General features: G+C 36.2%; 1 protein-coding gene across 5 annotated transcripts in view; it reads left to right on the forward strand.

Moving 5' to 3' along the window:
• Nucleotides 1–12,245, forward strand: part of mier1b (mesoderm induction early response 1b, transcriptional regulator) — a 170,313-nt gene that overhangs the window by 41,388 nt on the left and 116,680 nt on the right. The gene's annotated exons all lie outside the window — the stretch shown is intronic.

A 12,245-nucleotide genomic window follows, 5' to 3' on the forward strand; every position in this document is an offset into this window, starting at 1 on the left:
CGTAGGACAAACCTTTGTTCAGCAGTTGTTCCTCATTAGAAGATAAAGGAGTGGTAGATAGGTTAAACACTAAGCCGTGATCTTGTGAATTCTTTTCCTCCTCGTTGGATGAATGCCGATACCGTCCTCCTCTCTTCCTTCGACGTGTCCTGCGCTTCGAGTATTGTAGTTCCGTCTTAGCGGGACATGCAGATCGTTGGCTCCTCGCCCCAAAATATCCGGGTCAGAGTCGGTTTGATATTCTGAGCTAGAGCCCGAAGTGTTAAAGGATCTGTCCCTAAAACGAACTTGTTTTCTTTCTCTGTGAGGTTCCCGAGATGACCATCGCCATGGATAAACTTTTCCATCACGATAATCAATAGTATCCCTACGTAATTTGCTGATATTCTTAGCCTGCACAGACTCTTTGAATTTCGATGTAGTCTCCTTTAGCGTCTGTTCCATAGATGACAAAATCGTCTTTCTTTAAGGACAGTAATGTCTTGCTGTACTTTAGATAATTCTTGTTGTGTAAACTCAATGATCAATACCATCAAATCCAGCGAAGCTTTATTGAGAATTTCGCACCATTTGGTGCAAAAGTCTTCATCACTGCGACCTAAGGTAGGGGCATTTTGAATCCGCAGACCCCTAGGAATTCTCTTAGCTCTCACATATTTCACTGAGCGTCGAGCCATGAAGTTGTAATCGAATTTCTTTCATATACAAAAACTTCAACTTCTTACTGTACTCTTCGTGCGTAGGCATCAACTCATCCATAGGACCCGCGTCCGGAAAGAGTATAGGTCCAATATATTTCATATATATCAGTAGGTCCAATATATTTAAATAGAATGAATAGAAAACAGTTATATTAAATAGTAAAAATATTTCACAATATTACTGCTCTTACTGTATTTTGGATCAAATAAATGCAGGCTTGGTGAGCAGAAGAGAATTCTTTAAAAAAATATTAAAAATCTTACTGTTCAAAAACTTTTGACTGGTAGTGTAGGTTTTCAACTTCAATTATGACTTCCAACAATTATGAAAAAGATAAACGAAGTGAAATGATTCGTGTGTTGCTGCCGCATTCCGCCCAGCACAGCTTCCTTTTGTTCACAGCGGTGTACTTTTGTTCCTCCTTACAAGTCGGGGACGTGCAAAGAGTTCCCCAGGGGCAGGGGCTCAAATGTAAAACTGTAAATGTAATGTAAAAAAAAAATAAATAAAAAAGGTCAAACGTTATAGGTCAAAAGTTTGGATACATTACTATTTTATACTTTTGCAAGAAGTCACTTATGGTCATCAAGCCTGCATTAATTTTATCAAATTTTGAATATACTTTAAAACACATTTTATGCAGTTCTGATTTATTATATTCTTACTCATTTATTATGAATAAGAATGGAAAATGACTGCTCCACTTCACGTTATTGTTCAATGAAATTTGAACATGTGCCAGATCATGATTGGTTGGTGATTATACATGATAAACGGGCATTGATGAATTATGTAATATTCTAAAATATATAGCCTAATATATGGATTTGTAATTAAATCGACACACTAGCTTTGATTATTGATTTTTTTTTTTTTTTTTTTTTTATAAATATTGTTTGGTTTATTCTTTTTTCCTTCCGTGACCCACTCACTGAAATAACTATATTTGAGAGCCTATAGGTTTCCGAACAGACTGTGGAATATTAGTCAGTCAGGCAAAGCGCATACATCCCATAGCAACGCCTCAGATTGACAGATATGTAAAAAAATAAAATAAACAGGAATTTTCTGACTTTTGAGCGATTAGTTACAGTTTTGTACACATTGTTATGTTAATTATAATTCAAATGCATTTTGTTTTATTGACTACAATATCATCGCTATTTGTCTGAGAGGGGCACTTTTGAATAATTTTGAAAAAGGGCAGGTGCTTGAGCCCCCAAAGCCCCCCCTTCTGCGCGTGCCTGTTACAAGTCCAAACTTAACAACCAAATCAGTCAAATATGTAAGTGTGGTAAAAATTTACTCACATGAGTTAACCTAGTATTAGTTTTTGATAATTGTGAAACTTCCCTGGGTCACACTTTATATTAAGTAAAGCCTTAACTACTATGTACTCACATCAAATAATAAGTACAATGTACTTATTGTTCATACTGTATTGCAAAACACTATTGCTGCTATTGAGGTGGGATACGGGTAAGGTTAGAGACAGGTTTGGTGGTATGGGTAGGTTTAAGGGTGGGTTAAGGTTAATGCAGGCTTGGTGAGCAGAAGAGAATTCTTTAAAAAAACATCAAAAACCTTACTGTCCAAAAATGTTGACTGGTATAGTGTACATGTATCACCAATTTAAATAGTTTACTTTGAAATGTTTCAATTAACTGGCAGAGATTCCACTGTTGCAGTGTTTCCTTAAAACACTTTTTGTAAAACACAACACACAATTCTCTATGTAACGCACAAAAATCTAACAGCAATTAATATTATGTCAAAGGTGTTTGCAAATGTTTGCTTTTGAGATGTATTTGTAAAGAAATCGAATCCGAGTCAAAGGCCGAGAATTAGTGTATGGTTTTGCAGATTTGGTGTGTGCTTCTGCTGTTTGAGTGTCAGCTTTCAGAAATTGTGTGACAAGTAAAGATTTTGTGTGTATGCAGTTGAAAACTTGTTTATGATTAATTTTTTACTGATATATATTTGTATGTTATGTCTGTTTTATTTATGTACTGTATGAATGAATATGAATTGATACACATTTGTTGGTTTTGAATTCATTGTACATCTTGAAAATATATTAGTTGTATATGCACATTTGTGTTTTTAATTTATTTTATTTATTATTTGCATATTTAAATAAACAAAATCTGTATTTGGAAAAGTAGTTTTATAATGTAGTTTTATTAAGTAATTTCATAAAAATAATGTGAATTAATCAAGGTCTGAAGACTGGAGAGGCACATAATCTAAGCTGCTTGAAGTCCAGTGTGAAGTTTCCGAAGTCAGTGATTATTTGGGGTGCTGTGACGCAGAGATGGAAACTCGAGTCTGCGACTTGGACTCGAGTCGCACTTAAGTCGCATAAATAAAGACTTGGGACTTGACTTGGACTCGTGAGACTCGTAAAAAACGCAAGTCATTTGGTATAGGAGTTTATATGAATGTATCTCTGAGGGAAACTGTCTGTCTTAAAAAAAGTTTAGATGGTATTTTCTTTTCATCTTGCCTCTGTTATAATGCATATTAAAGTAGTGCTCATAACTGCAGCGCTGCTTTGTTTACAGCGGAAACAAAGGAAATGATGTTTAATTGCTGTTCAAGCGCCACCTGCTGGCGGAGAGTGAATCTGCATTAATTCAGCCTGTCTGCTGTTTTGTTTCATACAGATGATTTATGTAGAATAGTTTCACAAAACTAAAGTCAGACCATTTTGTTTTTGCTTCAAATTTCAAAATTATACAATCCAATTTAGATTAAAAACTGCTCATGCTGGATGTATGCAGCCTCTTTGTTTGGATTGTGTGGTGTTTAAAATACAGCGGTTGCCTCTAATTTTAAATTGAAAAAGAGCACAGACAAAGCCTTAGTTTGTTTATATGATATTTATTTAATTTGTGTAATTCATTTGATTAATTGTGGTTTGTTTTAAAATTTAGTTTTGTTGTTTGGCATATTTCAATTTTACAAAGAAATGTGCAGCATTTTATCTGACACTTAATAAATGGACACATTTTCATTTATAATTTGTCTTAAATTTTATTAAAGTTTTTTGTTGTTGTTGTTGAGAAAATCATATCGTGAAATCAGTATTTCAAAACAGATTTAGCCTCAGTTACTAGCTGAAAGAACTGTTGCTAATAAATAGAACAAAGACTTGAGACGTGACTTGGACTCCACCTCAAAGACTTGAGATTTGACTTAGACTTGACCTCAATGACTTGAGACTTGACTTGGACTTGGACCTCAGAGACTTGTGAACATGTGTGCTGTGATGTCTGCTGGTGTTGGTCCATTGTGTTTTATCAAGACCAAAGTCAAATGCAGTAATCTACCAAGATGCTGCTTTCCTTTCCCAGCTGGATTTAGCACCTGCCCACAGTGCCAAAACCACTTCCAAGTGGTTTGCTGACAATGATATTACTGTGCTTGATTGGCCAGCCAACATGTCTGACCTGAACCCCATATGGAATCTATGGGATATTTTCAAGAGAAAGATGAGAAACAGTTGATCCAACAATACAGATGAGCTGAATGCTCAATAGTGCCTCAGAAGTGCCACAGGCTGATCGCTTCCATGCCACACCCCACTGATGCTGTCATTTGTGCTAAAGGAGCCCCGACCAAGTATTGAGTGCATAAATTAACATACTTTTAAACATAACTTTACATAACTTGAACTTTTCTGTTTTGCAAATCCTTTTTTTGATTGATCTTAGGTAAAATTTAAATATTTTGAGATACTGGATTTTTGACTTTCATGAGCTGTAAACAGGGCCGGATTATCCACAGACAGGATTGAGCAAGTGCCTTGGGGCACCAGCCAATAGGGGGGCACCAAGTGATTAAGATAATGACAAGTCCTTTAAAATATTTTTCATGTTTATATATATATATATATATATATATATATTATATTATATTATTTTACTGGAAGAGATACAGATGCATAGAAAATGAACAGTTAATGATACAATATATGCAGAGAGAATATAAAATATATGCACGCATATAAAGAATTGCGATTTGGTCAGGTCACAGTGTATTTGCTCCCTCCCCCCCAGTCAGAGTCGAGCATATTTATTCACAAATGGATAGGCAGCATCAACTTGGCGGTTCTGAGAAACGTAAATTTAAAAAAAAGAGAAAATATCAGACACATAGCCAGGGCTCTACAGTGCGACTGAAAAGTACTGCATGCGACTATAAAAAAATATTTGGAGCACCTGTGCGACTGACTAACCCGATCAGTATTGGCTATTTGTGTTTGCGCTGAGGGGAGCTTCAAAGATTCCTAATTGCGTATTTGTGCAGTGTTGAGTAATGCGGAATCAGACATATGTTGATTCCTTGGATGCAATGTTAATCAGAATCCACTCACTGCTCAAAATACTTTTGTTCATTGCTGAGTTATGCAAGCTCACAAATCCTCTTGTAGTGTAGACGGTGTAAATAAGAGATTCCGGGCCTGGCTGTAAGCTCTAATCATCAAAAAGAAAAAAATTAAAACTTTTGAAATGTTTTAATTTACAGGTAATGAATCTAGAATATATTAAAGTTTCACTTTTTGAAATAAGTTACCAAAAGAAGTGAACTTTTTCACGATATTCTAATTTTTTGAGATGCATCAGTATAAAAGACTTTATTTTAGTATAATTTGGAATAGATTTTTATACAATTTGAGTAATTTCAGATGGTTTATGTTTAATCTTTGTACAATATAAGAAGAAAAAGGGCAAAAAAAAAAAAAGAAAAATTAGAGCATGTAATTTTAGTTTGGTAATTATTAATGCTGTCAAAATTGGCACGTTAACGCAGGCGATAAGAACCGTTGTTTTAAACAGAATGTTTTTACGACCATATCAAACAGGAGACTTTTCAGACGTGCACTCCAACTTCGCCTCAGTGCCAGGAAATGCCAGTCAAACGAGCGTGGAAATGGCACTGTGCTCGTAGCGCATGCTCTTCAGTTGCATGCACAAATGCGCCAGTGCACGCTGTAGCCTGTAACATTTCATATCAAATCGCAAAAGGGACTACGAGCATTACCAAAAAGACAGTTAAGGCTGCCTTAAAACTGTGCATGTATGTATGTATGTATGTATGTACAGGTGCATCTCAATAAATTAGAATGTCGTGGAAAAGTTAATTTATTTCAGTAATTCAACTCAAATTGTGAAACTCGTGTATTAAATAAATTCAATGCACACAGACTGAAGTAGTTTAAGTCTTTGGTTCTTTTAATTGTGATGATTTTGGCTCACATTTAACAAAAACCCACCAATTCACTATATCAACAAATTAGAATACTTCATAAGACCAATAAAAAAAACATTTTTAGTGAATTGTTGGCAGTCTGGAAAGTATGTTCATTTACTGTATATGTACTCAATACTTGGTAGGGGCTCCTTTTGCTTTAATTACTGCCACAATTCGGCGTGGCATGGAGGTGATCAGTTTGTGGCACTGCTGAGGTGGTATGGAAGCCCAGGTTTCTTTGATAGCGGCCTTCAGGTCATCTGCATTGTTGGGTCTGGTGTCTCTCATCTTCCTCTTGACAATACCTCATAGATTCTCTATGGGGTTCAGGTCAGGCGAGTTTGCTGGCCAATCAAGCACAGTAACACCATGGTCATTGAACCAGCTTTTGGCACCTTTGGCAGAGTGGGCAGGTGCCAAGTCCTGCTGGAAAATGAAATCAGCATCTCCATAAAGCTTGTCAGCAGAAGGAAGCATGAAGTGCTCTAAAATTTCCTGGTAGATGGCTGCGTTGACTGTGGACTTCATAAAACACAGTGGACCAACACCAGCAGATGACATGGCAGCCCAAATCATCACAGACTGTGGAAACTTCACACTGGACTTCAAGCAACATGGATTCTTACCCTCTTTATGGAGGGGTCAATGATCGTCTTCTGGACCATTGCCAAGTCAGCAGTCTTCTCTATTATTGTGGTTTCAAAGAACAAGAGATACCCGGAGTTTATACTGTGGGGATGGTCATTAATTGAAACTCAAATCTAAATATTCTAATATTTTGAGATACTGATTTTTGACTTTCATGAGCTGTAAGCTCTAATCCTAAAAATATATATATTTTTTTTAATTTATTTATTTATTTTTTTTACTTTACATGTAATGAATCTAAAATATATAATATATAAATGAACTTTTTAACAACATTCTAATTTATTGAGATGCACCTGTATGTATGTATGTATGTATGTATTTGTTATGAGTCACATTTGAACATGTCTTTGAAATGCAGTGGTTTTCCAAACTGTCCTGGAGCAGCCCAGCACTGACTCCCTCGTCTAAGACGCCCGATTCAACTCATTATTAGAGACTTTAAGATCTGAAGTTGTTTCAGAAAAAGGTAAAATTATGAGTATCATATCCGCGTCATGTTCAACAGCTGCAGCTATTTAAGGGATAGCAGCCAAAATAACCTAATAACCAGCTGCTGTTATGTTTGTTAATCAAAGATCAAAAGAAAAAAAAGAGGAAATCAATAACATTTGTAGCTTTAAGGATTCATCTATATTTAATTTAAAATTTAGTGTTTGATAACTTTAATTTCTGTATATTTACTTGCTAAATGACATGGGTAGCTAATATGACATTTATTATAATGGGTTTATGTGAAGATTGTTTTAAGTTCACTTAAATTAGAAGCTATGTTAAGTAGTCTAATAAATGGTAAAAATTATAACACTTGTATTGTTGAATGGCTAGTCAATGGTTAATTATTAGGGGGAAAAAACTCAAGGTATTATCTGTTCATTATCATGTTGGCAAAACAGGTCCGGCAAATTGCATATCTGTGTTTGTGCTCTGGAGAAAATCAAAAGGTTTATTTTTGTCCAGCGCTGAGTCCAGTGCAAGCTCACGAATCCTCTCATTATAACAAAACTTCATGAGATCACGATGAACTAAGACGAGGAACTTTTTAGTGATCATAAAGGGAGTGCTCGTTGTGTGCTTTCTAGACTATGATGCATTCAGAATTTTTATAAAATTATTTCATATTTTTCGGCCACATACACGCTGCAAAGTTTTGGGAATGACATCCGCATATTTATGCAAGATTCACACTCAAAAGAGAAAGGGACGGGACAAAAATATATGTGAAAATGTATGTGAATTGAGACTAGAAAACACTTTCTAAAGCATCCTCAGTATTTCATTCTGGAACCGGGCATGGATAAAACTAGCTGTATTTGAGCAGTTTTCCACAGCAGCTCATATTTAGGCAATGGCATGGAGTTTTATGTGGAAGAAGGCTATGCTTCAAAGTCAGAAAAATTAGCTGGTTATTTGTTAATTTCCTCCATGGAAATCTCTATACAGTTAGAGTAACCATGCACACGGACTTCATCAAATACTCACTGCATTTGTTGATTTCATCTTATGAGCGGATTATTTAGTTTATTTGGTGCAAATCTTCAGTTTCGTCAGCTCTGATAAGTAATAAACAACATGATATGCGGCCGGTTAATGTTAACTATTTTAATCATAACATAAAACATTACCCCGTTTGTATCTGCGAGGTGTCCGATAAAAATTTTCCGTGTTAATGTCAGTATTTATGACTGTTGGATGTCTGTTGCTTGACTCTTGATAATTAGGGCCCAAGCCCAAAGGGGTGAAGAGCCCTATAGTTTTCCTTAGGATTATTCTCATTATCATTAGGGCCCAAGCCCAAGGGGCGAAGAGCCCTATTGTTTTCCTTAGGATTCTTCTTCTAAGTTATTATTAGGGCCCAAGCCACTAAGACGCAGGGCACTATTGATACCCTAAGGATTATTAGGGCCCAAGCCCAAAGGGACGAAGGTCCCTATTTTTTTCCTTAGGATTATTATTATTAGGGCCCAAGCCCATAGGGGTGAAGGGCCCTATTGTTTTCCTTAGAATTCTTCCTCTTCTTATTTTTCGTCAAGGTTTTTGGGGCTTTTGGGGCCCTTAACGTGATCAAAATCTCTTGAAAATCGGCACACACCCTGGAATCTGCGGCCGGGCAGAGACTGGTACACGGGCATGGCATATGAAACTCAGTACACATATAGATCTCATCTAGCCAAACAACTTTCACACTGCATTTTATAGGCTCCTTCCAACAGGAAGTCAGTTATTCTGGGTTTGGTCTAAAACGCATGCTGTGGAATTTGATATACTCGTCCTAGGTTTTTTACCCGATTGCTACCAAACTTGGTCAACATGATCTCAAGACATTGGGGATGCTAAATTGCGAAGGGCTATCTCAAAGGGTTTGGCCTTGGCAAGGCTTTGAAATTATGGCGAGAAATGTTTAATAACCCTTGCAAACTTTGTCTGATTTTGATCAAACTTCAGCAGTTTATTCATTCAAGGAGTCCGATCACATAGATGTGACTATAATGAGTTTCGGTCATAGCGCCACCAACTAGCAGCAGGAAGTGTTTTACTTTTTAAAATGCTTTGAATGCACCCTCTTATATTTACCTGATTTGCTTCAAACTTCAGAATAATGTAAAAACACGGCCGATGTAAAACTGTTAAGGGATTATTGATATCTTAAATATCGCACACATCAGCATTAATCATAGTTAGACACTGGAAAAAGCTCATAAATGGGGAGGCACTCTGTAGCGCCATCTTTTGTCAGAAGTGGGGTGGATAGTTTTTCCTACAGTCACCAAACTCGGTATACATGTTGTTCTCATAAAGTCGGACAACTTTCTAATTTACAGTCATTATCTACGACCAACAGGAAGTCGGCTATTTTTATTTGAATGTGGATTTTTGGAAAAATCAGCCTGTGAATTAATTCATACTCCTACAAGCAGAAACAAGTAGTTCACACCAAACTTTGTTAATATGATACCAAGATACTGAAGATGCTAAATTGTGAACGGATTTTGGCTTTCTTGAAAGGTGTTGCCATGGCGATTTATTAAACTGACATTAAAAAAAAATAACAGTAATTTTCTTATATATTTTAAGTGCATTATCCAAACTCTTAAAAACTTTTAACTTATGGAGAGCAAGTAATTCTGAGGAAACATGCTTAGTTTCATGAATTTACAATGCTCTATTGATAACAGAAAATTACAAAAATAAAACAGACATCTGATCTCATTCTACCTCTGTGTGTGTGTTGAGTGTGGGGGTGCGAGGGTGGGTGGCTGGGTGAGAGAGAGAGAGAGAGAGAGAGAGAGAGAGGGTCTATTTAAACCCTTCATGGTTTAAAGGTGTATTCATTTATACCTGTGTGATTTTGCCTGCATTACAGCTTAAGAAATCTCTTAGGCCTTATCCTTTTCTGTTAGTTTTAGGGACAAAAAAAGTCCTAGAACCAGTTCATTTGTAGGGCACTAGACTGTTTTCCTTAATCTTCTTTAAGCGTAAAAGAGCAACCATATATAAAATGCTAGAAAAGAGAGAGAGTCCATAGTTTCTGTTACATCATCAAGTTGTTCTGAGCTATTGGATATGCTGAGGAATTGAGATAAATCAGGAAGATTACTTACAAAGCAGTCTTTTGTGGTAGAAGTGATGGTTCTACCATACTTGTAACAAGGAGTATAATTTACAGTTTTTAGCTATATGGAGTTTACACAGGACTAGATAATGATCTGAGATGATATTGCTTTGCTGCAGAATTTCAACACCATTAATATCAATTCCATGTGACAGTATTAAATCTAGAGTATGATTTCAACAATGAGTAGGTCCTGACACATGTTGTCTAACCCCAATAGAGAATGTTTATGAATGCTGATCCCAATGCATCTTTTTCATTATCAACATGGATATTAAAATCACCAACAATTAAGACTTTATCTGCAGCCAGCACTAACTCAGATAGAAAATCAGCAAATTCTTTAATAAAGTCTCTATGGTGCCCTGGTGGCCTGTATACCGAAGCCAGTACAAACATCACAGGGGATTTCATTAACACTTGTTTCTCTAGATAATGTTATATGAAGCACCATTACTTCAAATGAGTTATAGGCAAGGCAAGTTTATTTATATAGCACATTTCATACACAGTGGTAATTCAAAGTGCTTTACATAAAAGGAAGTGAAATAGTCATTAAAAAAATAATAATCACAACAATAAATACAAGGAATTAAAAAATGATATAAAAATTTATTTAAAATGAATTTAAAACAGTTAAGAGTAGAAAATGATTATACGTAAAATACAGTGCAATTAGTTCGGACGTAGCACAGTGCTCATTCAACAAATTCACAGCTAAACGGATGAGTTTTGAGTCTGGATTTAAATGTGGCTAATGTTTTAGCACATCTGATCTCTTCTGGAAGCTGGTTCCAACTGTGGGCGGCATAATAGCTAAAGGCGGACTCCCCTTGTTTTGTGTGAACCCTTGGTATTTCTAACTGACTCGATCCTAATGGTCTGAGTGGTCTGTTAGGTTTATATTCAGTGAGCATATCTGCAATGTATTTAGGTCCTAGGCCATTGAGTGATTTATAAACGAGTAAAAGTACTTTAAAATCAATCTTAAATGTAACTGGAAGCCTCAGGACCTGAGGACTGGTGTGATATGCTCAGATTTTCTGGTTCTAGTCAGAATCCTGGCAGTAGCATTCTGGATGAGCTGCAGCTGTCTAATGGTCTTCTTGGGAAGGCCGGTGAGGAGACCATTACAATAATCCACCCTGCTGGTGATAAAGGCATGAACAAGTTTCTCCAAGTCTTGACTGGAAACAAAACATCTAATTCTTGCAATGTTTTTGAGATGATTGTATGCTGATTTAGTTACTGCTTTGACATGACTACTAAACTAAGATCTGTCTCTAGAATCACCCAAAGATTGTTTACTTGATTTTCAGTTGTTTGACCCCTAGAGTCAAGGTATGCATTCACCTTGAGAACTTAATCTTTGTTTCCAAATGCAATGACTTCAGTTTTCTCCTTGTTTAACTGAAGAAAGTTCTGGCACATCCAACTGTTAATTTCATCAATGCATTGGTAGAGTCAATGGAGCAATAGTCATTTGGAGATCAGGCTAGGTAAATCTGGGTATCATCAGCATAGCTGAAATAGGCAATTCAAATTGTCCAGGTATCCTTTTCCGTTTTAAGTTGTTGTTCAGCTGATTAAAAACGACATTTTCAATAATCTTACCTATGAAAAGAAGATTTGATATTGGTCTGTAGTTGCTCAACATGGTGTTATCAAGATTGTGCTTTTTCAGAAGGGGTTTAACAACTGCAGTTTTCAGGGAGTTTGAAAAAGTCCCAGAAAGAAGTGAGGTTGATGATTTAAGGTGCTGTATTATTTCTTCCAAAATTTTGCTATCAATTGCTTCAAAAACAGACATAGTCACTTCTTTTTGAAATTGCGGACGAATCTGTGTGACCTCTGCATAACTTGAGGATGTGCCAATCTCCTTTCTAAAATTATTGATCTTCTCAGAAAAGAAGGAAGAAAACTCATTGCATTTGCTGTCGGAGAGCATTTCACTGGGAATCTGACTTGGGGGGTTTGTCAGTCAAGTCAAGTCACCTTTATTTATATAGCGCTTTTAACAATACAG

Source organism: Onychostoma macrolepis, chromosome 02 (genome assembly GCF_012432095.1).
Source record: "Onychostoma macrolepis isolate SWU-2019 chromosome 02, ASM1243209v1, whole genome shotgun sequence".
Classification (NCBI taxonomy): domain Eukaryota; kingdom Metazoa; phylum Chordata; class Actinopteri; order Cypriniformes; family Cyprinidae; genus Onychostoma; species Onychostoma macrolepis.